The following is a 24,411-nucleotide window of genomic DNA, read 5'->3' on the forward strand; positions in this document are numbered from 1 at the left end:
AGCTCAGGTAAAGCGCAGGTGCATTTTATGATCTGGAAATCTAAAACCCACCGGGTCTCTTTCTCAGCACCTCTCGTAAGTGCTGGACGTTTGCCAAATGACCCAATTTGCGCGAAATTCCTGCACGAGCATCGAACCACTCAACCATCGATTCGCCAACGGCTTTCCAGCCATCGAGCCACCACCACCGCGCACTGGAACGAAATATGATTTACCAACTTCAATTAGACGGCTGGAAATTTGGCAATCGCCAATCGCGCCCAAGAACGAAGCTATCGATGGCCCGTGTTCGGTTATTAGCAAAATCCAGCTACTGAAACACCCTTTGGCACAGGGAAAGTGTGGAGTGTGGGTCGGTGAACGTTAGTTTTACCTAGCGTCAAGTGCACTTCGCTCCGTAGTCAGTCAGTAGCCCAATAATGCATTTCCATGTCCAGAAGCGAAACGGTCGGTGCACTGACCAAAACGATTAAATTGTAGCTACAACCCCCGAATGCAAACAGCAATGTAGCAAAGCAGGCCATGCATGCATCTGCACCTGAGACCTGAGACCTGAGCAGGCTGCCGGGTTGCTGCGATTGTAAAAATGACCGAAAACTCGTTCCGTTATTTATGAATATGACAGGGTGTGGAAAAAACGGACCACATCACACAATGGTCTGAATCAGCAGTTTGATAGGAAAAAACTTTTTTGTCTGTTCTCGTTGATATAGGATGTATGAAATTTTCAGGGAAGTTGTTCGTAATTGAATTTGGCATCTTTATATTTGAGGTAATTTGTGATAAGGCTTCTTATCAAACTTTATGAAAATGTTATCGTTAACAAATTTGATAAAGACAAACGCACCTTAACTGTAAAGCCCTAGATTTGAAATCGTGAGTCATCCCTTTGTCTATCGTCTTCGAGCTTTACCCACTTAGCGTTCCTTGAAACTAACATCGAGAGACTGCTTCATTTGACCAACTAGTCCTTTCTGTAGTGAGGACAACTGATTTTGTAAACACCAGCCTTGTTTAGGGGTTAACCTGATTCTTGGTAGAGGCTAACGAAGTCTTGAGTTTGTTGTCTATGCTGGAAAACCCCAAATCGATTCCGAAATTCCCTAGTTTTGGGCAGAGCCGATTGGTGATGTGTATGGCGTATGTAGGCTTACCAGATGATATTTTACAAAAGGAGGATATTTGGTTCCAGAGCTGTTTAAAAAGGAGGACAAATAAAAAACGTGTATTTTAGTTTTTATAACAATTTTATTTTTCCGCGTTTCAAATGCCGCTTTTGTATGAGCCAACTCCTAACAATATGTACTTAGAAATTAGTCATATTTATCGGATTTCCCGATAGTGCTCAGTAAGGAATCGTTCTTCTGAATGTAATTGTGGAAATCATTGCATGTCATTTCTTCAAAGTTATACTGAGTTTACATAATACACTTTACAGAATTAATACAAAGCCTTCCGCGTTCCTTCGACCATTGTGAATTAATCAATGAGAAAACTCTTTCTGGATTTGCATTATGTGCTGAAATACTGAAAAAATATTGTGCAATTCGAAGCAGTTCCGAAAAACATTCAGTATTAGGACATGATTTGAAAAAAAAAAACACTCCATTGCTTATGAAGCATACGATCGAAAAAAGCTTTGTCCTGACTTTTAACAAACTGTGACAGATTACAAAACTGGTCATACAACTTAACATCATCTATTTTAACGTTTTTACTTTCCAAATAAAAAAAAAAAGATTCATCCAATTGAAGACCTCCAGTTCTTCAATTGGAGCAATCCATTTTTCAATGTATTGAGAACATGATACATATACTTGTTGAAATTCTTCAAGGGCTGTGTCTGTTCGAGCCTTATCATCTATTTTCGAAATCAACTGCTTAACTTTTAGGGGTAAAAACTTATCTCTGATACGGTTTTGAAGTAACTGAAGCAAATGTTTGAGTATGTCTGCTACTTCCAATACAGAATTTTCTTCACGTTCGACGGCAGTCATACTTGAATGGAACGTAGACATCAATGCATGAGTAAACCATAGATATACTTCGGAATACTGATCCTCAAAAAATATTTGGAGTGCTCGCGGTGATTGCTCTTATGACTGAAAATATTCTTTCAAAGCTGGGAACATGTCATGAAGTCTTTCAATTGCAGGAAACAGACTTAACCACCTAGTTTTGCTGTAACTTAGTAATGATTGGTAATTGATGTCCACATAATCGCAGAAGTCTTTCAATGCCTCAGTTCGGACAGTATAAATAGAAAAATAGTTGAATATTTTCATGGCAATTGACTCAATATCCAAACTCATCTGATCTATACCATGATGTACGCTATTATGAACAATATGTTCAGGGCAGCCTATGCCAACTAATCCTGAATTGTTTAAATGCTGCTTTTAGCGAGTAAAAATGTTACGACCTGATTTCCTGTTAATTCCTCCAAAATTAACGTTCGCATTGTCACCAATAAAAGCAACAATTTTTGATTTAAGATCATGTTTCTCCAAAGTAGTAACCAACAACTGAGCAACACTCTCGGATGTCTCATCTGGCAATGTTGACAAATCTAGTAGTTTTGTTTCAATTCCATAGCCTGCCCAATTGAAGAACTGCACAACAACCGGAAACATTTTCTCTGCTTTGTGGTTACTGGCATCCGTAGCTACCGATACAAAAGGAACTTCCTTGAGCGTTTCGTCAATTTTTAACAGGCTATGTGGAGCGAGAACATTGTTGACTATTGATTCGGTTTTTTTTTTTAGTTGCGCATTTTAAATTTTTGGTGATTTCACTGTTGCTGAAAATTTGGCGCATCAATCCTACTGAGCAGTCAGTGGATTTGTAGGATTGATGATGTTTCACTGTGTGAAATTCCAACGTTCCAGCTGCGGCATTTATCTTTTTCGTCAACATCGATTCATGAGGCTCGAAGAATTTTGTTACCTTGGAAGACGATGCGGAACTCCTTATATTGAGCTTGTGTTTGTCGGTGTTGACATGCCTTTCAAGAACTGTAAGTCCTTTATTGCTGACGTCCACGGTGCATTCACACCCTGCGCATCTTGCTGAGTAATCATCCGATCCATTGACGAAGCAGGGATACTTCGACCTTCCAATTTCCGAAAATCTGCATTTTCGTTTCGTCGACTGCATGTTTCTGTGGCTATAGAATTTATAAAAATCTTCAAGTAAAAATCATTTATGGTAATACAAATTGTCTTACCTTCGTGTAGCAAAACAAAAAAACCGATGGTAACAAATACAAAACACTTGAATATCGGCAAACCGCAGTTATTTCTCTACAAATTTCCGATGACGAAGAGATCGCGTACGCGTACACCCGAAAATGTTTCAGTAGGTAGGACATATTGTTTTGATTTTTTTTGACAGCTCGATGAAGGGAATAGAAGCGATGCGCTCAAGTCTAGAGGTACGGTTGAAGGAAATCAGTCGTTTCTTTCATTCTTTTGCGTTCTAAGGCAATGACAAACTTGGCGTCATGTCTGCAATCACATAAAAACATAGAGAGAATGAAAGAGATGCCTAATTTATTTCCACTGAACCTCTGGACTGGAGCACATTGAAGTAGATAAAAAAAATCGAGAGCACGGGAACGAATGAAAATATGAAACGCTCTGTACCCCCAGTGCAAATTTGATGGACTTATAAGCTTCTAAGGGAACAGTGCTGTCGAAATAATTGTGAACAAAGTTAATATTTATAGGTATGATAAAAAAGGAGGACATTTTGTACTGAAAGGAGGACGGGAGGACATTGTATGAAAAAGGAGAACATGTCCTCCCAAGGGATGCCATCTGGTAAGGGGCGATCCATTAATTACGTAAGACAATTTTCGGAGTTTTTCAACCCCCCCTCCCCCCATGGTAAGATTTTTTGTATGAAAATTAGAAATAAGTTGTATGGCGCGTAAGAAATCTCAAACCCCCCCCTCCCCCCATAAACCCTTACATAATTAATGGACAGCCCCTAAGCCTAGGCGTATGGGACTGAAATAAGTTTTCCTTCTAACTTTCTTGTTGAATGCTAAAAAAACGCAAAATTCATCTGTAACTTGCTTAGTTTTAGAATTTCATTAGGTTTTTTATGCCATTTGCAATAAATTCAGTCTATGTTCTAAAGTGTAGAATTATTGAAAATTATGCTCTTGGAAAAAGTAGTTTTTAATGAAAAATTGATTTTAAGGGTTTGATACCGTAGGACGCATAGTAAAAATAAATCAAACCCTTTTACATTACATTAGCGTAATACTATTTAATCGTTCATATGTGTAGTTCCTTAAATGTGTTTTCAAGGATTCAACGATGATTGCCACTATTATTGTTTGGCATCGCAAATGCCATTGGAAGCATAACTGTCTCATGTTACAGAATTGAAATCGTTTATGTATGTCAAAAAAAATTGTTTTGCATTCACTGTGAGGATTCTAAAATAAAAAAACGAATACATAAAAATTTTCAAAATCCTTGTTTGTAATCTTTGTTTTGAAATAATATTGCAATCCAATTGCTTTTCTGCTGTGGTGGTATGCTACTGTCCCCATTTTTTCAATGGTACGATTCTATTTTTTTTTTTTCATTTTTTAGAATTAATACGCTATTTTCATTTAAAATTTCATATTAAAAGTAAATTGTAATTATTGATCAATAATTACAAAATCTTAACTTTGTTGAAAAGTGATAGATATGCTTCGATATCATTTAAGGACATATAGGAATGAATCCCTGTCATGTCCCTGTCTGGAAGTCCACATTATTTTTCAAAATATTTCATTTACCTGTACTAAATCCACTCCCAAATTTCTAACGAGACATCAGAACACAATTACTTTACAATTTCCGTAATTTTAACACTAGTAGCTGGTGGAAATTCCATGAACCGTGCTATTTTTCAACACGGACGTTTACCTTTGCTACAATTATTTACACTTATCTGCGCGTCAATTTATATTAGAGTGTTACTGCCTCTCTGTAGTAGTTATGTCGTCACTTGAGTGAGAACGACACGTTGATAGCCTTCCCACATCTTTGCTCTTCCACAATACAGTTGTTGTGGAAGCGATGTAGGTACGATAGGCAAATAGTTTCAACACTAAATAAATCGCACTCGCTCTTCCCGTGTGCGCAGTGAACATGAGATGGATGGATATGGGTTATGAAAGGGGTCCACGTGGTCTGTAGGGATTTGAATTCTAAAATTGTAACCAACTCAGTTATTGGGTCACCAAGTGGCTCGGTAGCTTAGTTGGTAAAGCGCTCGTCTAGCATACAAGAGTCCTGGGTTCGAATCCCAGCCGAGCACGTGAATTTTTTTTCATAATTTCACCTATAATTTGTCCATCTTTACCACACGTAATGAGTTAATTAATTCAACGCCAAACAATTTTTCGACTGGGCTGTGTCGCAAAAGGTGAAAGACCAATTTAAAAAAGATTGGGAATTTATCTATGCAACTGAAAATGACTATTCAGAGGCTGAAAAATTTCTTCAGGAAAGATTTTTCAACCTTGTTCCAATTCCTGGAACAAAAAATATCATTCATTTATACCAAAAGACGAACGAAGCATTTTTGCTAGTGAATTCTCAGATGCACATGAAAACCAAGAAAATACAGCATGCTTTGTTCTTAATAATACAAAGAAACGAAAATCTTCTGGTGTTAGCAACCAAAGACAATCTTCCCGGTTGAAAAAATAGATAGTATTAAGATGAAAATGTAAGTTATATACTGAATAATTGAATAAAAAAATAATAATAATCTTATTTGTTCCATAGAAAAGAAAGAATCCCTTTTCAGTGTAATGAAAAATTGAGGCAGAAACAGTTTTTTTCAGTTTTTCTTAGCGGTGTAATTTCATGAAAAATATCATCCATTCCGACTTATACTTCATTAAAACCAATACCATATCTTTTTTTCAGATGTTTTAGAAAATTTGCAATTGCTTTGATAAAAAATCTTTGTTTTTCCGATGCTTCGATTGAAATATGGGTTTTCAAAGAAAAGGCTTATATGGTCATTTTCCACAAAATTGGCCATAACTGAAAAACGAAAAAAAAAGTACATTTCAAAAATTTCAGCTTTTTAAGCTTATGAAATTACCTTCTCAAAAATATATGTTTGAAAGTTTTCCACTAATTGGAACATAATTTTTTCGGCTTTTCTTCACGAATGTTCCCAACGGTGGAAAATTTTGTGAAAAACTGTTTGTAGTTAATATTTTTTTTTTATTCCTGAGCAAATTTGCTTTCATTTTCATAAAAAAAACTTTGTTTCTACGAGTTATGATTTTTCAAAGAAAAGGCTCAAAATGGCACATTTGCACATTTTTTACAAAATTGGCCATAACTCAAAACCGAAAAAAATACCATTTCAAAAATTTCAGCGATTAAGGGCCTTATTTTATAAGTCGAGTCGATTAAAAACGACTCGACTGGAGTCACTGTCGACCAAAAATTTCGCTCGACTTGGCTCTGTCACTCGAGTTTATCGACAGTTGTCACTCTATGTGACTGGATTACTATAGGAGTCGACGGGTGACATCCGAAATATGCATGCTTACCCAAACCCCCATATACGGCTTATATAGGGCTATTTAACGGCTTATTAGCATTATATCAGCCGTAAATCAACATTTTGGCCCAATATATGGCTTATTGGTTACCTGAGTGCGATGCTTCGTTCTTGAGTTATGATTTTTCAAAGTAAGTAGTGTCAGAGGAAAACAAAAAAAATCCAACTGAGTTTTCCGGAAAAATAAGCGATCCTGAATTTTTCCCAATTTTTGTTATTCATATATTGATGAGCCCTGCCTGTGGAAAAAAGTTTCATGAAAATCTGAGACCCTTCGGACCCCACTTTGTACGGAAATAAAAAAAATTCCCCACGTCTGGCACAAATCTCGTACAACCAAGTCGCTCAATTAATAAGATACAGATCTCATTATGAACAACTTTTCTGAGAACTTTGAAGTTTAAAATAAACGAGAACTGGGAAATAATCTCTGCTCATATTTAATATTTTCATATTTGTTCTTTCAAAATTATCAATTTCAAGCATTGTGCACCGCGCACTTGACTGGACTCTGTACGGTATATTCCCACCGATCTGCAACCGATTAACCGACCCGGGAGCGAATCATTCACTTTAGAGGCGACGACGTCCACGAGGGAAGGCCCAATTTTTTACTTCGCACCGGGAATGGCCTCATCCAATCACGGTGTGGCCAAACTCTGCATTCGCCTCTCAGATTCGGTTGGACCACGACCACCACCACCGGTAATTATAACAAAGTTGTTGAACCATTGCCAAGAGACGATATTCCAATGGGGAGATTGGACCATTTTTCATCCACGGGCTCGAGCTCTAATCGAAACATTCATTGCCCAGTCAGTGCTAGAACGATCATTTTTCAATTACAGAGCTATTTCAGCTCGACCCATTTGAACGGAACGGAACACCCGACTCCATTGGTTGCTGCCCAAGGACCCGAAAGCGCGTAGAATGGCGTAGGCGACTGACTGCTCTATAGGTATAAGGTGCTGCTTTAATTGAACCATTGCCGAGGGTCGCTTTTTTTTTTGGTCGCCGTTATTGGCATCGGAAGCGAGTTTCAAAATATGGCTTTAGGTATGCAGAGCGGAATAGTTTTATGGTTACAAATGGTTTTATCCAGGCGCCTTTTTTATTTACTTCCTCGATTTATTGAAGTTCGGGGTATGAGAAAAATCATGACTTAGAAAAAAAAAATGCTTGCCTTACCCCCACGGTTCTAGTGAAGATTGACCTCAAATCTTGCTACAAGCAGACTTAAGTTAAGATATAACATACCGTAAAATGGGGTGAAGTTGATAACTTATGACAGAATCTGTTCTGTAATATCTTGTGGGATTCATGTATTAAAATCCAAATATTTGTGAAAATCGTACTGGTTGGATGTTTATCGCAATATGTTATCGAAATTTAGAGAAAAAGGTTTTAATAACAAAAACAAATTTAAGAAAACAAAAAAAGATGTTTTTCATAGCTGGATGAAGTTAATTTATTACTGTAATAGCTTTCGAAAAATAAAGAAATATGCTACTCATAAATTAGAGGTCACTGGTTCTGAATGAAGTCGCTAAAATCTTATTATATGTTGTTCAATCGATCAATTTCAAAATTCGATATCGAACGCTTGCCGACTACTGATGAAGTAGCTTCACAGTACCGCCAGCAGCAATACGAGCATTTGAGAAGAATCATCGTGTCTGGAGATGTCAACAGCCTATGGGACCCTATACATAAAGCTGTAACTACAACGGCGCGGGATGTGATTGACACTGGTCAACGACGAAGGCGAAACGACTGGCTCGATGAAGAGTGCCATAGAGTGACAGACGTGAAGAATGTCACCAGAAGCCTTATGCTTGTGGCCGGTACCCGACAGAACAGAGAGTGGTACAGGACAGCAACAGCTAAAGAAAAGCGAATTCACCGCATGAAGAAAAGGCAGCACGAGGAAAGTGTGATAGCTGAAGCTCAAAATAGCACGAACGGTATGCGGAGATTTTGTGCAACAGTCAAGCATGCGGCACAATGCTCGCCATGTGCAATGATCGAGAGGGGACTTTGCTGACCGATAAAACGATGGTGGCTGCCACGTGGAAGGAGCTCTTCCCAGTGGCGTAGCTAGAGTCTTTGGGGCCCGGTGCGGAGCCAGATTTGGGGGCCCCTCGCCGAAGGAGGTTTGCAAAATTGTTTTATTACCGAACTCACACGTACTTTCAATTTTTTTCGAAAACGTTCAATACATAAATTAATTAACTCATTACGCGTGGTAAAGATGGATGAATTACACAGCGCAACAAAAATGACATTTTCGCGTGTCTCAAGGATCAAATTATGTGTCTCTAGTAGATTTGGGGTTACTGAATCTAATGCCGTTCTCAAAAATTTCCCGGCACGTCACAATTTTTAGCTACACATCGCCATTGGCTTTATTGATGTTTACCTAAAATTTGAAGTATATTTTATCTAAATTTTTTGTGATCTCATCCACCGAACATGCAAAAGAGGACCTAAACTTTTGTTTTAGATATATGTAGGTTGAAATTTAACGATTAAATTTAGATTAAATAGAATTTTTTAACATGCTTGCAGTCTCCATACAAAATTATTCGTTTCTATTATATGGCAAAATACAATACTTTTCTAAATCCTAAAAAAAATAACTTTCCCGCATCAAAAGTATTATAAACTTTGATGATAAGTATTGTTATACACATAAAGTTTGAATTCCGTGGCAAATTAAGCAAATAAATTACCTTGCAAGCTGGCAACCTTGCATGCAAGTTGGCTGAAATAGTCAATTTTTGCATTTTCAACAACCAATATCTCAAAAACTAGACGTGCTATGATATTTATGTAAACGGCAATTGATTCAGCAACCCTTAATTAAGTAAATAGAGGTATTTTGATGCTGGAGACAAAAAAGTGTTCCGCAGTGTTATGAGTGACATAACGAAAAACTCATGAGCTCAGGTGAGATTCAGACCCACGACTCTTGTATGTCAGACGAGTGCTTTACCAACTAAGCTACCGAGACACTTGGCGATTCAATAACTCAGAAGGTTACAAGTTTCAAATCCAAACCCAATATTTGTAAAAATTGTGATCGTAAATGGTCAACATAATCTCTGCCTGTGAAAAATCAACCATACCAGGGCGTAACTAGAGTTTCGTCCAGGAAATAGTTTTTATTTCTACGTCTTGTGGAATTAAAACATATAAATGTGAAACGATTGCCTCAGAAGTTTCTATATGTTTCTGTTTAACAGGATCTTTAGAGACAATCTTGGATAACTTTCTGTATATTGTACGGTATTAAGTAGTATGCTTACGGTTATCCCTAGCTGAACTTCTTGAAAACTCGTGAAAAATTCTTGGACCATATTTACTATATATCTAATGAAATCGCTGGACAAACTTCAGAAATTCTAGTAGTGTGCAAATCATTGATAAATTCTTCATTGAGGTTTTTTATGCAGATTTAACAGGCTATGCTATATTATTTTATGAGGAATTCCCAGCGAAACTTATAGAGAAAATTTTCCAATTCTATCAAAAATAAAACATGCACAGATTTATCTGCAGGAAAAATCTGGAACTTCTTGAATTCTGTCGAAATATCTTAAATTCTTAAATTTTTCGAAACTTATTGTAAACGAAGTTTTAGAAGAAATTTTGCAAGCATATTTGAAAGAATGCTTAAAAAACAGGTACAACCACTAAGGTGTTTCTAAGAAAATTTCTGCTTTAACCGCTTGAACAACTCCTTGCAGTAATGAACGAATTCAAAAATAGCTCACTGGAGAAAAATGAAGGACAAATCCCAAAAGATTTCCATTTATCTGAGGAATTCTCACAAATTTATAAGATAAATACCAGAAAAAAATCTCAGTAAAAATATGAGGGGTATATTCGAAATAAGTAAAATAATTCGTAGAAGAATCCTTGGAGTTAATGGTTAAGAAATACTTGCGAAAACCAAGGGCTTGGCCAAAGGTACGCCAAGAAATCCATTCAGTGGTTTTCAGGGGAAAATGCTCAAAGGTCGCCTTAGTGAAATTATTGGTTGGAACCTTGATAAATTCCTAGAATGATTCCTGTAGGCAGTCTTGAACAATTCTTTCAAAATAAATAAACCTATTCGAAATCTCTGTGCAATTTGTTTAAATCCCGTAATGAATTGACGTCCATATAGGAACGCTAGATAGATTATTACTAGCTTTATCAAAATGATTTTATACCCGAATCAATACTTCAGAAATTAATAGAAAAAATTCTGATAGCATTGCTCAAAACATTCTGTAGAGTTTCTTAAAGAAAGCACTGGAAAAAGTTCCCTAGATTTATGGTTAATCTTAATTCTGTAGAAATTTAGCTAGGATATCTGCAAACATTTCTGAAAATAATCTAAGCGAACTATTGAACGAATTTACTCGTATTTTTAACGAAATCTCTCGAAACGTTAAACAAAAAATAAATATTGGTAAAATTCATGGCAAAATTTCGTATAAATTACCAGGAGGAATTTGAAAAAAAAATATCCTTATGAAGTATTTAAGGTCAACCGACAAAAAAAATTGATGATTTTTTATTGGTGTTCTAGAATGATTCATAAAATAATACTTGAAGAAATTTCGATTACAGGTAAATTTTATGGAGCTGTAATTGGGGATTGTTCAGTATAAGTGATTATTCTAAGAATAATCAAAATATTTCCTAAAACAATTTCAACAAATCATTGGTATACTTTATAGCAGACACAACCCTGGAGAAATATCTTTCGTAATTTTTGAAGGATTGATTTTGAGATGAGGCTGACACATTTTTTTTTCTTTCGCCATCGCTTCCTTCAAAAAATCGAAAATTTTGAAGACGAGACCAAAAGAGATTCATTGCTCTGTTCATCGTACCCTGAATATTTTTCCCAGCCTTGGGCCTCCCAAGTGGTCTCGGACATAAAAGAAAATTAGTATTTGCATCAGTCTAAATAGTTTAAAAAATATCAAAATCTTTGGCTTACACATTTTACAAAATTCATTATTTTGAAAATATTTTGAAATCCAAAAAACTGTACACTTGTAGGCCTTTACTCATTCATCATATTGAGAAGGTATCTGTATCATTCCGGAAATGAAAAACAATGATAATGGTACAGATCGTAGAAAATGGGTACATGCTCAAAGCTCACCAATGCTCTAGATTTTTGGAGGACTACAAACTTAGGTAGATTTGATTGGAATTAAGAATTCATGAAATAAATATTTATAAATTCAAAGACGTAATTAGACTCAACATTTTTAAATAAGGTATTTGAGCCTACTTAAGTATCTACTAAGTATCCAAATCGGCCCTCATCGAAGGCTCTTCTTCTTTTTCTTTTTCTGCTCAACCGACACCTTTTGACTTCAGTTGTAGTTTTACGTCAGCTTAGTTCTGGTAATAAGCCCAAACACGGACGCTCAGGGAGGCCTCCACACACACCTGAGACCCTACATATCGAACCCATCAAACCATGAGCCGGGACCAACGGCTTTACTTCCCTTGCGAAGGAAGACGTGATCAGGGAATTTATGCCTCAGAAATTCCAGACGGCGTCGACGGGAATTGATACCCGACCGACTAGGGTGAGAGGCAATCACGCTTACCACTACACCACCGACGTCGCTTATCGAAGTCTCAGTTTTCTCGTGAGTGGAATCGAATGAACAATATCAAGGAAAATAACTTACAAAAAAAATATTTGTATAGGCCCCTGAACTGTGCGGGGCCAAAGCCATCCCAAGTAACAATTTAGATTCTTACTGGCTTTATTTATTTTTATGAGTTTTATCGTAGATTTGCATATTCTTCTAGATTTTACAGTGATTTTCACCAAGTAGAAATGATCTTGAACCGTTTTTGGTTTTAAATACTTTTCAAGAACACTTCGGATGCATTACATAAAACTTCATTTTCAATAAGAACAAGTGACCTTGGCAGCAGTTCTATGAAACTCTCGTACTTATCTGTAAGAACGCGCTCGAGCGAGAGTAAGAACTCTTGGCCGAGAACATAATAAATTTCTGCCCCATCAATCAACGCACTCATATGTACATTATTAATTGTAGTATTATGAATCCTATCGTTTACGGGGGCGCCTTGCGTGGATTTTCGATCTGTTCTTCAGGGAAGTCGTTGTTGAACTCACGACGCACAACTTACTAATAACGCAAACAACCAGTTCCAGTGGTCTTCCTCCCCTTGGCCATGATATAGGAGCGGGACTGGACCACTGCACACCTCCTTACAAGGTGGAGTTCTGGATGTGTCCGATTGCTTTCTCTGCTCAACATGTGGGTCTTATTAAGAAGTTTTACACAGCTGGTAATACTTACCTTTAGTCGTTTTGTTGCTTTAAATTTCATGCCGTAACAAAATCTAGCATGAACGCTTTTCTCCAAAAACGAAAAGTGTAAATAAATAAACAAACGTCAAAATGTGCTTCTATTGAATAAAACGAACGAACCTTATCACGTTCTTCAAGACTAAGACTAAGAACTCTCAAGTGATATTTGTTACGCTTGCCCGAGTTCAGCAAAATTTATTATGGTTCTATGATGGTGTTGAGTAAAACTACCACCATGATTGTAATTTTCGAAGCTTTGGCAAGGGAGCCATGATGGTAGAATCCATGTATGCTGGATTGTTCAACATTTTCGGGCACCAAATTGATAAAATTGTTTTTCTGAAAATGCAATATAATCGAGGCGCATTGTTAGTTTCGGGTGTTTCATGCATGATATTCACGATATAATAAGCGTGACAACCGAAAACACAGGTAGGTACCGAAAAAAAAACGGAAAGTTATCATCACAGATGTTTTAATTTGCATTTTGTTTTGTTATTGATTGATAATTTTATGAAGAAGTATTTATAAATTCGTTAGCCAAACCAACATGATAAACATATTGCGAGTTTAACTTGTCTTGAGAACTACTTGTGGAAGGATTATTGAACTGTTGAGGATTGTCATAAGTGCATGATTACAAGTTTTAGGAGATACTTAAGAGTTGCTCTCCAACACCGTCTTTAGTATGGGCCACTATAGTCTTATGAGACGTTTATCATTGGGTTAGTGTAGGTTTGTAAAAATACTGGTTTTATTTCTAGTTTTATAGAATTGGTGTAAGAGAATACTTCAAGAATAGCATAGAATTAACTTTGCTACTTGGGATGCTCCCTCGGGCCCCTCGACTCACTCTAAACCTATCTCTAAAGTATTAAAAAAAGTGATAATCAAGGGGCCCCTGTACATCGTTCATCCTAGTCTCCTCCAAAATTTATGCTTGTCATGTTCATTATCTGTTTAGGATCTTACAAATTGTCAGTTCCCAACAAGCTATGTCAAATATTAAATGTTATGAGAATTCCGCCCTGCGATTTTGGGGCCCCCAGAAGCTCGGGGCCCGGTGCGGACCGCACCCACCGCACCCCCCTAGCTACGCTACTGGCTCTTCCAGCAGTTGTTGAATGAGAAAAAATGGAAATGTATCGAGAAACAGGGAGAATATTGATAGATATGGTCAAGCTGTAGAATGTGGACCCACAGTCCATATGAGAAGTAAAAAAGGCGGTCAGCGAGTTGAAGAACTGTAGGGAAGGACGAGATCCCGATTGAGCTTCTAGGAAGTAAGCCACTTTACCAAATGCTCTGAGTAGCAAGAAAAGTCACTGACTGGAGTACGCCAAAAACAGAGGAATTACCATGCTTAGTTTGGCGTACACAATACTGTCACGCGAAATGTCTAACATACTGAGATCGCTCGAAGAGTCCTTTATCAGCGATTTTCAGGCTGGTTTTCGTGAGGACCGCTCGAGAACGGACCAAATGTTTACCTTGCAAATTATCGTACCTTAATTCCAAGACTATAACTTGCAAACTCACCATCTGTTCATTAATTTTAAGGCAGCGTACGATTCAGTGAAAAGAAATAAATTATCACAGATAATGTCTGCACATAGTTTTCCGGCGAAACTAATTAGACTGCAACGCTGTAGAATTCGCTCCATAAGGTACCTGAGCAGGAGAAAATTTCGGCGGAATACCATCGAAATATCACGTTTACTTCAATCCTTGCTTCACCCTTAAATCATGCAAAATTGTAAGAAATATTACAATTGATCCAATAAAGTGCAAACTGATGTTTGGCATTGCGCAACCACAGAAGAGACAGTTTTACCGTCGAAAGTGGCATTACCTGACAAGCCTACCAACGATAATTGGATAGTCCAATCATGTAAGCCTTGTAAATCGCCATCCCGCCATCCTCCCAAGCAGGATCATCAGTATTCATAAGCCACTCGCTGATGGCCAAAGTGAACGAAAGGACTCTGATGATGAGGCTTAGAACTGGGCCACAGACCTAATCAAGAACAGCACGCAGTCCCCCGTTCAGCCCATTGCATGTTAGCACTAAATTGATATGCGTTTGACCACACATTCCACTGTTGTTGGTACTTATCGTTACCGAACTGGGCTGTGCATTGCTAACCATAATGGTGACGGCGGCGGCGACGAGGAACACACGGCCAAGCAGAGTCCATCGGTTACGTCGTGGCGTGCAAATCGACAACAATGTGCTTATGATAATCTTTAGAAGGCTCCATCCATTCTGAGTCACAGTGGTTTTGAGGAACAGTTTTGGAACCACTATATGTTTTTACCATTTACATAGAGATTCCTTCAAAAAATGATCTTAGGGGTCGTCCATAAATGACGTAGCTTTTTAGGGGGGAGGGGGGGCTTTACGAATTGGTGACGATGTGTGACGAGGGGGAGGGAGGGGTCCTAGCTAGTGGACGTAGCATTTTGAATCACGTCGGTAAAATGAGAGGCGCCAAAAAAAAATAATATACAATTATTTTTTATCAAACTCCTTTTTTCATTGTTTGACTTATAAAGTTTGGTTATAAAATGATAATTCAGCTTCAAAACATTCATATGACAAGATTGAAAAAAATCTAAGAAAATTTGGATTTTCTGTAGTACAATCAAACAGATATATTTAATGCTTTAAATAATTATGTGAACATTATATGCATGTCTTAATAAATTATTTTATAAATAAACAAATTAAAAGATGAATATATTAATTAAAAATCAATGCTTTAACAACTTGGATGTTTTAGCTTCATTCATATTTTCTGTAAGAGCTTATTCCTTAAAAAAAAATTGTTCGGTTTGGCAAATATTACACTAAACAAGAAATTTATTCCGTGAATTATGCTCTCAATGTTGCAGAAGATTTTCACCCAATCAACTCATCGATTTGTTTTTAAATAACAATGTTCTTGATGGAATAGTCTGAATACAATTTGGTGGAAAAGCCTGGACAACAGATTCGAGTTTTATCTAAAATGTTCTATCATTCAATATGAAGAAAGAATATTTTTAGTATTCAATTGGTTTGTTATAGGTTATGAAAGATTATTTCAGTATGGAGAACGATAATGAAGTTAAGCTGAATTATTAATAAAGATAAATAATTTGTATAATAATCGCTAAGATTTTCTGAACCTTCCAAATATTACAAGTGTAATCTTTTCTACATCTGGCACCTAATTGCTAAATGGATTTCAATTTGGATAATAATGACGAATATTCATTTCAAATTAAGCTATATTGTTGATTATTTGCATTGAAATCTATTTCCTAAAAACAAATAATCAAAAAACAATTCTCTAATATAATGCATAATGAAATTTTTTTTTCAACATTATAATCTATTGTACCCTAACTCGTTACTGTTAGCTTCATCAATCCAATCAAAGATTTATCCATTTTTCTATATTTTCAGCTGTAAACTTGTTTTCATTGTAACAACAGCAAAATTACAACTTAGACAGGGAAAAGTTTATTTAAAACTGTTTTCCAAATTACTTTTGAGCACTACTGCAAATCAAACTTTTATTCGTTAGATTATCCTTACGTTTCAGTCAGTAATTAATATCAAACTTTTTTATTGAACTTCTGAATTCCATTTTTTTTTGTTTTAACCCAATTGGTAAGGAAAACAAATAAAAATAAATATAGAGGGGGGGGGTGTTGCTTGATATGCTACGTTTTTTTCCAAGGGGGGGTATCAGCATTTGTGACGAAATGCTACGAGGGGGGAGGGGGTGTAAAAAATCAGCGAAAAAAATGCTACGTCATTTATGGACGGCCCCTTACCTTCTGTCAAGAATTGCTGATACTTCAGAGCTCTTCTAAGAGTTCATAATAAATTCGACCAAGAACATCTCATGATGATCGTTCAGAAAATTTCCTAGGGATTTCTCCAGCAATTCATCCAGAGATTATTTTTGCTGTTCATCCAAAAATTAGTAAAATGTACAAGAAGTTTTCAAAAGTTCATAAGAGGTTTTAAACGAGCAATACAAATGTCTTCATGGCTTCATTGATTCTGTCTGATGGTTTTCGAGTCCTTTATTTATAAAATCCTGCAGGATATAACAATTAATCATTTTTTAATATTCATTTTATCAATTTATCTTGATCTAGAAAATCTCCAAAGCATTACTCCTTCACTGCTTTGATCGGTTGCCCTTTGCACATATTTCCTTTTGCTAGATCTGTTTTATTGTTGCAGAACATAGTATGAACTCAATCTCCTAGTTATTTATTCTCAAAATTGTTTCCTTCAAGAAGTGTACGAGTGGGGCCTTCCTTAGCCGAGAGGTTAGAGTCCACGGCTACAAAGCAAAGTCATACTGAAGGTGTCCGGGTTCAATTCCCGGTCGGTCCAGGTCGGTCGTAATGGAAATTTCCTTGACTTCCCTGGGCATAGAGTATAATCGTACCTGTCACATGATATACGAATGCAAAAATTGCAACTTAGGCAAAGAAAGCTCTCATTTAATAACTGTGGAAGTGCTCATAAGAACACTAAGCTGAGAAGCAGGCTCTGTCCCAGTGAGGACGTTAATGCCAAGAAGAAGAAGGTGTTCCACGAATCAGCGAGGAGGGCGAGGCACTTCGGGATCGCTACAAGTCACAAGTCTTGCGGATCAACTCTAGGCTCGCTGGGTAGCCGAATATCTGCCAACGATCAACTGAAGGACCAAGTGGCACTCCGAGTCACGGCCGTTAGCCTATGGTGAGCTGGTGTACATCGCTGACGAAGCCATGCGGAAGAGCTGGATCCGTGGCAGCGTGACCGAGGTTTACCCGGAAGCGGATGATCGAATCCGGCAAGCCATGATCAAGACATCGACGGGTGAGTTCCGAAGTTTAGTGACAAAGCTAGCAGTGCTGGAGGTGCAACAGTTAATCCGATGCGGCCTAAGGAACCTCATCAGAGTTACGGGGAGAGATAAGTTCACACCGCCGCTCACAACCCTGCGGCAGCATGACGACTCCGTATCTGTCTGCGTACCGTGGTGAATCAAAATCTGGACGGTACCAATATCCGGATACTTTGAGTATATCAATAAATTGAAGTAAAAATTTGGTGATAATACGTTAAATTTTCATTTAATCCCTTTATTAGTAACAATGCTCATCAGTTAACATTTATTTTTAACCTAGTCATCATCATAAAATTATTGAAAAAAATAAAGCATAGCATAGCATAGCATAGACTTGTACATGTCAATGGTTGCTACTCCGTGATTGATCGGAACTGGTAAGAATTGCACTACGATCCAAATGAATAAGGGATGGGAGTTTCCGCTTACTCTCGAAGTGCAATTTTAGCAGATCTAATATTATTGATCAATAACGGCGCCGGCCAAATCCTTACAATCAGTTGGATGGGGAAGGAATGTTAGGGTGTAATGATTGTTGCTTCTAGAGACCGAGAATACCTCTGCATCTCCACAATCACCACGGGAAGGGTGTTTATTAGTGAGGGAGGAAAAGATCTGGGAGTCACCTCTTGTCAGTGATGCGATCCATGGACAAGGGGGAAATATACGACTTATATTTAAAGCTAGTTTTGTATTTTTGTATCGAGAAGTTTTTGGTAGAAGCTTTGAAAAATACGTCAACATCTATAATGTCGAACAATTCAAAAGACGTTTTTATTAATGACGAAAACTACAAAATTGCATGTATATATTTTAACTTAAATGAAACAGGAATAATGCCAACACTTGTAGTGACGAACCATACATAGTTTGTTCGAAAATTACATATGAGTATTACTGTGCATTTTGTCTCGATATGGTAGAAGTTTTAAAAAATACGTCAACATTCACAATGTCGAACAATTCAAAAGATAATTTTTAATAATGTCAAAAAGAGAAAAATATATGTATATTGAAATTGTATAGGAAAAAAGCATAATGCCGACACTTATAGCGACGAACCATACAAAGTTTGTTTTAATATTACATATAAGTCACGCTTTCAAAAAAAAAATGCGTTATTTTAAGCATGAAACGAACTCACCAATTGGTAATCCATCCTCGACTGAACACAAAACTGACACTGACAGCAAAACTTCTTGGCGTCCCGAAAACAAACCGTCTTGCTTGTGCCTTCCCAAATACCTACCCAGCAAGACGCTAAAAAAAAAAATAAAAGAATCTCCGGCAACGAAAACACGCGCGAAACCGTGAGCAAAATCTATCGGACGACGCAAAACCGAGCTGTCCTGCTTGGGCTTCACGAAGCACTCCATCAAATAATTAAAAAAATATAAACAAATAACTCGTTCGTGTCGGACGTCATTTCATCGCGGTCCAACTTAAGGGGTCTATTTTGTAAATCGAGTGGATTCATGTTACTCATCTGTACTCATTGTCAATCAAAGTAAGCATGCTTATTTCAGATGTCACCCGTTGACTCCCATACTAATCAAGTCACATAGAGTGACAAATGTCGATAATCTCGAGTGACAGAGCCGTGTCGAGCAACGTTTTTGGTCGACAGTGACTCCAGTCGAGTAGTTTTTGGTCGACTCGACTTATAAAATAGGGCCCTTAATTCAGGTTAAACGATCGGTAAACGCGCGTACATAGTTTGATTGAATAACATGTTTGTGAACTATATTTTTATGGAAAATTTTAAACCATAAGTATTAAAGAAGAGATTTTTCAAATATTGATTACTCCCATGTTGTTAAATTTGTTTGAAATACTATTTATCGGTGTGTAAAGAGACTGTCCGGGAATACGAGCCAATGTTTAAAGTCCCGGATATAATGTAAAAGACTCACGTTTAAATAGTGTAAGTGAGTTTCAGGAAAGAAGAAATACCAGAAAACTTGGAAAATAACTAAGTCACGCTTTCGTGATAGCATTAAGGAATTTCTAAAACAACTCACTCATATTAGAGTTTGAAGATTTGTGTCGACTTAAGCGTCCAGGTATTGATGTACCACGGTACCCCTTAGGCGAAGCATAGCTGTCATTGCACTATGGGCCAGGGACGCAATCTGGTGGGACATTTGGTGTCTTCGGCAAAGATTTTTGTAACAACGAGGACCATCTACTGCCATAAACGGATAGTTCGTAAATCGTCCGCATAGGTGGCGCCACAATCTAACTTTTTACTGTGACGTTCTAGAGACTTGGCGTGTTCGGCAAAGTTATTCATTTTGATAAAATAAACAACTCTCTCGAAGACGTCAAAATTCCACAGCCTACTGTTTTCGAGTTATTGTCAAAATTAGAGAAAATTAGTGAAAAAAACATTTTTTTCACCGATTTTGACTTTTTTCCTAAGAACCATGGCATATAATATTTTTTGCTGATAAATATATAACAAACGCAAGCTGTGGTGGAAAAATTCCAACAATACGACGCAAAAAACTTAAGAAATTAAAAAAAAAAACTTGAAAAGTAGAGCAATTTTTGAATCTTAATTTCTCCAAAAGCGTAAAAAATCGCAAGCTCAAATTTTCAGACAACATAGAACAATACTTGATGAAACGTATGTCAAAATTCCAGAGAGGTATATTTTGGTGTTTTTGAGATATTTCATTTTTTTACAATGATCATATTACTCCAATACAGTTAATTTCCATGAGGAATTGGAACGGACGATCGACTTTAAGAAATAACGAGTCGTAGAACAAAAACTTCAGAAAACTGTTTAAATAAGCCATTATAGTAGCCATGAAATTCAGTTTAAGAGCAGTTCCTTAATTTGATATCGAGTAATGTAGGTTAAAGTGTAGATTAAAACTGAGTACATATTTGTGTTTCTTCAATAATTCAATAATTCATGTGAGCAGTATGCCATGAAAAACTTGATCATGTGTCAGTTTATTGTTGTCATCATGGTTCGAGGTGAGCAATTTTTTTTTTGTGAATGTGTTACTTCTAACACGGAAAATCAAATTTTGAAGCATATTCATGTCGATATCTCTAAATACTAAAATCTCAGAGCGCACGAACTCTTGTTCGGAGCTTGTAGATTTGTTTTAAAGCGGAAAGAGCGTTGTTCCTTGGATGTTTCAAAACAGAGAATACCGATCAAAGTATCAATTGGGAGATTCCTTCGATTTTGAGAACTGTTAGGTTGTTTAACCTCAAATATGTGTTTAATCACCGGATTTACTTATATTTTGAGCTACCGGAAAACTGTACCAACGAATTCGAGATGAAATTCAAAGCCAGCTTGTACTGTGAGCAGATATAATAATTTCATGAAATAATACAATATTCCGCTTTCCGCTAATTTTAAAATACACTTAAATATTTGCCACGAAAATATTAATCGCGTAATGAAAAGAAAACCGTAAAAAAATTAAAAAATCTCAAAAACACCAAAATATACCTCTCTGAAATTTCGACATTTGTTTTATTAAGTGTTGCTCTATGTTGCCTGAAAATTTGAGCTTGCGATTTTTTGCGCTTTTGGAGATATTGAGGTTCAAAAATTGCTCTTTTTTCAAGTTTTTCAAAATCTTTAAAGTTTTATGCGTCGTTTTATTATTTTTTTTCCACCAGAGCTTGCGTTTGTTATACATTTTTTTCGGCAAAAAATATTATATGACATGGTTCTTAGAAAAAAAGTCAAATTCGGTGAAGAAAATGTTTTTCTCACTAATTTTCTCTTATTTTGCCAATTACTCGAAAACAGTAGAATGTGGAATTTTGACGTCTTCGAGAGGGTTGTTTATTTTATCAAAATGAACAACTTTGCCGAACACGCCAAGTCTCCAGAACGTCACAGTAAAAAGTTAGATTGTGGCGCCACCTATGCGGACGATATACGAACTATCCGTTTATGGCAGTAGATGATCCTCGTTGTTACAAAAAACATTGCCGAAGACACCAAATACCGGAAACGCTTCGTTACTGAGTTATTAATTTTGTCCCGCCAGATTGCGTCCCTGGCCCATAGTGCATTGGAGTATGTTGGGTAAGTAAGAGAGAGATAGAAGGTAAATAAACAAATAGATGGATATGAAGCAAAATTGTCAGAGTAGGAAAGCTTGAGAACCAAAATATTAGTGAGAATTTATATCAGTTTAATGTTTGTCGATTACTGATTAGTTTGATTAAGCGGAAAATAAAGTTCTCTGAAGAGTGGAAAAATGATATTAAAACTGATATTTGAAGCTGAGACTAAATGATTAAATGTTTTGAAAAATGTATTTGAATGGAGAATATTCTACACTATTGGTCCCGGCAGGCTTCGTCTTGTCATAAAGTGGGCTGTCAATGTGTTTCCCCTTACAAAGTGACACACTAATCTTTTTTCGTTTCCTCGTTCGTTCCGGAGACTTTCCCAAACTTTTTCCTCGCAGGAACAATTCGTATCCCTTGTCGAGTGCAACTGTGAAAAAATTGCGTCATTCCGTTGATCCCTTCTCAAACCATTTCGTGACATACAAACACCACTCCACTATGGGCCAGGGACGCAATCTGGCAGGACAAAATTAATAACTCGGTAACGAAGCGTTTTCGATATTTGATGTCTTCGGCAATGTTTTTTGTAACAACAAGGACCATCTACTGACATGAACGGATAGTTCGTAAATCGTCCTCATAGGTGGCGCCACAATCTAACTTTTTACTGTGACGTTCTAGAGATTTGACATTTTCGGCAAAGTTGTTCATTTTTATAAAACAAACAACTCTTTAGAAGACGTCAAAATTCCACAGCCTACTGTTTTCGAGTTATTGGCAAAAGTAGACCAAATTAATTAAAAAACGATTTTTTTCACCAAATTTGACATTTTTTCTAAGAACCATGTCATATAATATTTTTTGCTGATAAATATATTACAAACACAAGCTCTGGGGCAAATTTTTTAATAATACGGCGCATTAAAATTAATAAATAATGAAAAAAAACTTGAAAAATAGAGCTTTTATTGAACCTTAATATCTCCAAAAGCGCAATAAATCGCAAGCTCAAATTTTGAGGCAACATCAAACAATATTTGATGAAACGAATGTCAAAATTTCAGAGAGGTATATTTTGGTGTTTTTGAGATTTTTTAATTTTATTACGGTTTTCTTTCCATTACGCCATTAATATTTTCGTGGCAAATATTTAGGTGTATTTTAAAATTAACGGGAAAAAATATTTTATTATGCCATGAAATTATTATATCTGCTCAGAGTACAAGCTGGCTTTAGATTTCATCTCAAATTCTTCTCAAAGTTTACCGGAAGCTCAAAATTCAAGAAAATCCGGTGATTAAACACATATTTAAAGTTAAACAACATAACAGTTTTCAAAATCGAAGGAATCTCCAAATTGATACCTTTGATCTGTACTCTCTGTTTTGAAACATCCAAGGATCAACGCTCTTCCCGCTTCAAAACAAATCTACAAGCTCCGGACTAGAGATCGTGCGCTCTGAAACTTTAGTATTTAGAGATATTGACATGAATGTGCTTTAAAATTTGATTTTCCGTATTAAAAGTAACACACTCACAAAATAAATTGCTCACCTCGAGCAATGATGACAACAATTTACTGACACATGATCAAGTTTTTCATGACATACTATATCATTTGAATTATTGAAGAAAAACAAATATGTACCCAATTTTAATCTACACTTCCATCTACATTACTCGATATCAACTCAAGGAACTGCTCTTAAACTGAATTTCATGGCTACTATGATGACTTTTTTGAACAGTTTTCTGATAGTTTTTACTCCATGACTCATTATTTCTAAAAGTCGATCGTCCCTTCAAATTGACTCATGGAAATGTAACTGTATTGGAGTAATAAAATCATTGTAAAAAATTGAAATATCGCAAAAACACCAAAATATACCTCTCTGAAATTTTGACATCCGTTTCATTAAGAATTGTTCTATGTTGCATGAAAATTTGGGCTTGCGATTTTTTGCGCTTTTGGAGATTTTAAGGTTCAAAAATTGCTTTATTTTTCAAGTTTTTTCATTTTTTTTTTTTTAATTTTTATGTGTCGTATTATTAATTTTTTTCCACCAGAGCTTGTGGTTGTTATACATTTATCACCAAAAAATATTATATGACATGGTTCTTAGGAAAAATGTTAAATTCGGTGAAAAAATCATTTTTTCATTAATTTTATCTAATTTTATCAATAACTCGAAAACAGTAGGCTGTGGAATTTTGACGTCTTCGAGAGAGTTGCTTATTTTTTCAAAATGAACAACTTTGCCGAGCATGTCATGTCTCTAGAACGTCACAGTAAAAAGTTAGATTGTGGCGTCACCTATGTGGACGATTTACGAACTATCCGTTCATGTCAGTAGATGGTCCTCATTGTTACAGAAAACTTTGCTGAAGACACCAAATACCAGAAACGCTTCGTTACCGAGTTATTAATTTTGTCCTGCCAGATTGCGTCCCTGGCCCATAGTGCACTCTATTTTAATTTGTATAGATTGAGCAAAGGAAATC

The 24,411-nt window shown here is 36.4% G+C and overlaps 1 non-coding gene across 1 annotated transcript; it reads left to right on the forward strand.

The window, feature by feature from the left end:
• The first annotated feature begins 5,250 nt into the window (after positions 1 to 5,250).
• On the forward strand, positions 5,251 to 5,322 carry Trnaa-agc. Its single transcript has one exon. It is a non-coding gene; the product is annotated as a tRNA-Ala (tRNA).
• The last annotated feature ends 19,089 nt before the right edge of the window (positions 5,323 to 24,411 follow it).

Source organism: Aedes aegypti, chromosome 3 (genome assembly GCF_002204515.2).
Source record: "Aedes aegypti strain LVP_AGWG chromosome 3, AaegL5.0 Primary Assembly, whole genome shotgun sequence".
NCBI lineage: Eukaryota > Metazoa > Arthropoda > Insecta > Diptera > Culicidae > Aedes > Aedes aegypti.